Source organism: Pistacia vera, unplaced genomic scaffold (assembly GCF_008641045.1).
Source record: "Pistacia vera cultivar Batoury unplaced genomic scaffold, PisVer_v2 Contig78, whole genome shotgun sequence".
NCBI classification, from domain to species: Eukaryota; Viridiplantae; Streptophyta; class Magnoliopsida; order Sapindales; family Anacardiaceae; genus Pistacia; species Pistacia vera.
The window spans coordinates 1,330,474-1,335,195 of NW_022196645.1; the positions used below are offsets into that span (position 1 = coordinate 1,330,474).

General features: G+C 37.8%; 1 pseudogene; it reads left to right on the plus strand.

The window, feature by feature from the left end:
• The first annotated feature begins 632 nt into the window (after nt 1-632).
• LOC116116541 lies at nt 633-2,333 on the plus strand (annotated as a pseudogene).
• The last annotated feature ends 2,389 nt before the right edge of the window (nt 2,334-4,722 follow it).

A 4,722-nucleotide genomic window follows, 5' to 3' on the forward strand; every position in this document is an offset into this window, starting at 1 on the left:
TTTTAAAAGGATAACTGAAAAATAGCTTACAACAACACTTGCAAGAAGTTACAGAATAATAAAAACTGAAAATAACTTCATTTGGTTTTCTCTAAAACTGAAACTCTAAACCATGCCTCGGCACAGTGCCTAGGCATCAAGCATTCTGGAATTTTAGTTCCAGCTTGTTCTTGTGTGCCACGGCATACGTCCCTTCTACTTGTGTGCTTCTACCAAAACGTATTCATTATTAACACATACTGTTAAGGCAATGACTTCTAGCCGCTTCTCTTGCCTACCATGTTCAGTAGATGCTAAGATTATACTAGTTGACCAAGGTGATATAAATTATGACAAAGGTTCCTTAAATCAAGACACTACAGCTACAAGATATTTAAGGTATCAATCTGTTGACCTGTAAATTGATTCAATCTCCCTTAATTGTCTCAATTATGTAAATCTTGTAAATTTCTTCATATGTGTACTCTTCTATTTATACTGAAATTTAACTCTCTCTAATCTCATCTTGAATTAGATATTTCTAAAGACTATTGAATTGTTTTACCCTAGTTTGATTATGACCTCTTAACTATTTCTTAAATAAGTTTTCGAGAGTTGTAGAGGTGTATACATCATGTACTGTTCATTTAACCAATAAATTTCTAAAAAGGAAAAATATACTTTATCTTCTGTCATCACATTTACCACCAACAATGAAGATAGCTGAGCTTGTGTTCATCCCTGGACAGGCGCTGGCCACCTAGCTCCCCAAATCGAGTTTGCAAAGCCTTGTTAGATTGAGATGAATGTTTCTCAGTGACTGCTCTTCTCATGGATTCTCCTTTAGGCACCTCTCCTACAGCTGCATGCACCAAATCACTTGCAGAATCTATTATTTCAATAAGGTTAATCAATCTTCCTCCTCCTGTAGACTTCTCTCCTTCACAAGAGGTTCATAAATCTGTAGAAAAGTTTTTAATTGAGATTATAGATTGTCATAGAGCTTGTGTTAAAGAAGCTATTGTCAAGCATGTGCTTTCAAACTCTAAGTCAGTTCCATTTGCCGGGTTGGTTGTTGATTTTCTTTGTACATCAATGATAGATGTGGGAAATGAACTTGGAGTTCCTATTTATTTGTTCTAGACGTCTAGTGAAGCTTTTCTTGGTCTCGTGCTGTACCTTCCAATTCGACATGATAAAGTAGGAAGAGAAATTGAAGAGTTTGATGGTGAGTTGGTGATCCCTAGTTATATTAATCCAGTTCCAAGCAGTGGTCTGCCTGAAGTTTTGTTGAACAAGCATGGTGGCTACACTACAGTTATGAACCATGGAAGAAGATACAAGGAGACCAAAGGGATTATTGTCAACACATTTGAGGAGCTGGAATCTCATGCCACCTGTTTACAGAATACAGAGTTAGACCGGTGATTGATCTCAAGGGTGAAAGCAATAAGTTAGTTTGGATGAGAAACAAAAAGGTGATGAGATCATGAAATGGCTTGATGATCAACCTGATTCATCAGTTGTTTTCTTGTGCTTTGGAAGCCAAGGGAGCTTTGGAGAAGAGCGAGTGAAAGAAATTGCAGTTGGATTGGAGCAAAGTGGGGTGAGGTTCTTGTGGTCATTACGAAAGCCACCACCAAAGGATAAAGTTGAAAGGCCTAGTGATTACAAGACTGATAATCTCCAGGAGGCTTCGCCAAATGGATTCTTGGAAAAAACCAAGGATATTGGTTTGGTTTGTGGCTGGGTGCCACAAAAGGAGGTCTTGGCTCATAGTTCAATAGGGGGATTTGTATCACATTGTGGGTGGAATTCAATCTTGGAAAGCTTGTGGTTTGGTGTTCCAATTGTGGCATGGCCTCTGTATGCTGAGCAACCGCTTAATGCATTCCAAATGGTGAAAAATTTGGGACTGGCTGTGGAGTTGAAAGTGGATTATAGGATCATGAATAAGGCTGTTGTGGTTGCAGATGAGATAGCAAGAGCCATAAAATGTGTGATGGAGAGTGATAATGAGGTGAGAAAGAAGGTGAAAGAGAAGAGTGAAAAGAGCAGATTAGCAGTGATGGAGGGTGGATCTTCATATGCTGCATTTGGAGACTTGATTGATGATATATTAAGAAACATAGCCATGGAAGAAGCATATAGTTTTAGTTGATCATATTTTGTCCCTAATGATGCATGGATTTGTTCCATTTGCCTTAAAGAGTTTCATTTTGAAAGTTCATCATGAATCTTTTTGTTTACTGTTGGTATTGTACTCAATTTGTGATTTCTCATCGGTATATGTTGAGTGTATTTCAACTCACATCATATGTATTTGACTAATATTTGTACATTACATATGTTTTTTTCCCTCGCTAGAAATAATTTATTACATTTACATGTTTAACATGACTTTATAAAAGACTTAATTCTAGATAAGTGTTCTACATTTCTCACTCATCTAGAATAATATGGAAAAATAGATTGTGCCTTTTGCAAATGATAGACTTCCAAATCTAGCAGTAATGTTAACTACCACAACAACGAACTCAGGACAAATCCAGTATGTAATTCAAGAAATCCTCATTAGTTATCACACAACCACTAGTAGGTAGTACATCATCAACATATTGTTTCATTTTTAGCATGTATTCACTCCTAGTTAGGTTTCCTTTCATCGTATCAAATACTTTACAAACTAAATCATACTTTGACTAATCAAAATCAGAATAACCACACCCACCAATTTCCCTATCCACCACATAACTTAAACGAGTACATATTCAACAAAGAGTTATACACAATCCTACTGGGGTTCAATAAGCCCCTAATTAAACGGAAATGAACAGCTTTACCCACTCTCAAATTGGGTGTCGCAGCAAAAGCCTTGAGAGCCGAAGAGGAAGTACAGTTATCACACAAAGTATAAGGAGCAGATTTTTTCATCTGGGCATAGAACAAAATGGCATCTTGTGGCATTTTGCTGCAAATAAAACCAATAATGGTGTTCCAAAGGACGGTTGTTGGGTGGGGAATCGTGTCGAACAGTTGGCAGGCTAAATGAGGTTGGCCTTCCTAGCATATTTTGCAAAGGCAGAAACGAATTGTGGGGGTTTTGAGTTTGGGAAGTGGCAGTGAAAGGGAAGGCTGGTGGAGTGGTTGTTGTTGGAGTCCCACATCGTCTAAGCACGCTTAAACCTATTGATTTATAAAAGAAGATAATCCTCCCCTTCAATAACGTCTTATTAGGTGAGGAGTCAGACCTACCTCATATTCTATCATGGTATCAGAGCCCAGGTTCAGTTGAGCTAAGTGCTTGACCAGCGGGTAAGGAGTTAGAGCCAACAACTACCTTACAGGCATGACCCAACATATGGGCTTAACCGTGAGGGGAAGTGTCTAAGTCCCACACCGACTAGGCATGCTCAAACCTACTGGTCTATAAGAGAAGGTAATTCTCTCGTTCAACAAGACGCTCAGGTTCAGTTGAGCTGAGTGCTTAACCAACGGGTGAGGAGTTAGAGCCGACAACTGCCTTACAGGCATGACCCAACATATGGGCTTGACCGTGAGGGGAAGTGTTTGAGTCTCACATTGACTAGGCACTTTCAAACCTACTGGTTTATAAGAGAAGATAATCCTCTCATTCAACAAGACGCTCAGGTTTAGTTGAGCTGAGTGTTTAACCAACGGGTGAGGAGTTAGAGCCGACAACTACCTTACAGGCATGACCCAACATATGGGCTTGACCGTGAGGGAAAGTGTTTGAGTCCCACACCGACTAGGCACGCTCAAACCTACTGGTTTATAAGAGAAGGTAATCCTCTCATTCAACAAGACCGTATTGGGTGAGGAGTCAAACCTACCTCAAATTCTATTAGTTGTGGATGGTGGTCGAGAAGGGAGTAGCACATTGAGTTTTATGTCATAATAGATGTTGTAAAGCTTGAGTTAGTTATCGTAAATTTATGTGTATTCATAGATAACAGTCATAAGACCATCACTTAACTGAACCATATACAAAATTACTATCTGTTTGGTGATTGGGAAAACTAGAGAGAAAAAAAGATCTTTGTTGAGATTAATGTTTTTAGTGTTTGAGTCAACTTTCAGCTGTACAAGATTTGTATGCATTCAAGTTGCTTCCTTATTTATATGGGTTGGTACTCAAAATTATACAGATCAAAATATTTTATAAAGAAAATTATTTATGGTGCCTCTCAAATTTTCTTTGGACATCAGACAAGTGAGTTGAATATGTTTGTATTTTGTGCGTTAAAAATGTTTTTAGTGGAGAACAGTTTAGAGTGTAAATCAAAATTTCATAAAAACAAATAGGGTAATGATTGTCCTTTTGTGGTTCAATGATTTATTGAAGTGTTGTGCAGGAAGCAGGAACTCGTATGTACCAGTGATCGTACAAATGCAGTCAGTTAACACCCATTGGTCAGTAACATGTTCCTGCCTTCCAATTCTTGTTATTTTTTAAATGTTATGAACAATAAACTATTAAGGGAAATTTGATGTGATATAAGAGACACCCTTTTAATAGAAGGACTTGATACTGATATTTGTGCTTTTCTTTTATTCATCATCATGTATAAAGTTTCGGAATTCGGTAGTTACATGGTTTCATTAATGGCTATAGAAGAGTGTTTTAATAGACTCCATTATTTGCAACCGCATTAACTTGGTGGACAAATTTATTGTAGAAGGCAGAAAGAAAAGAAAGAGGAAGAGAGAAAGAAAATCCGA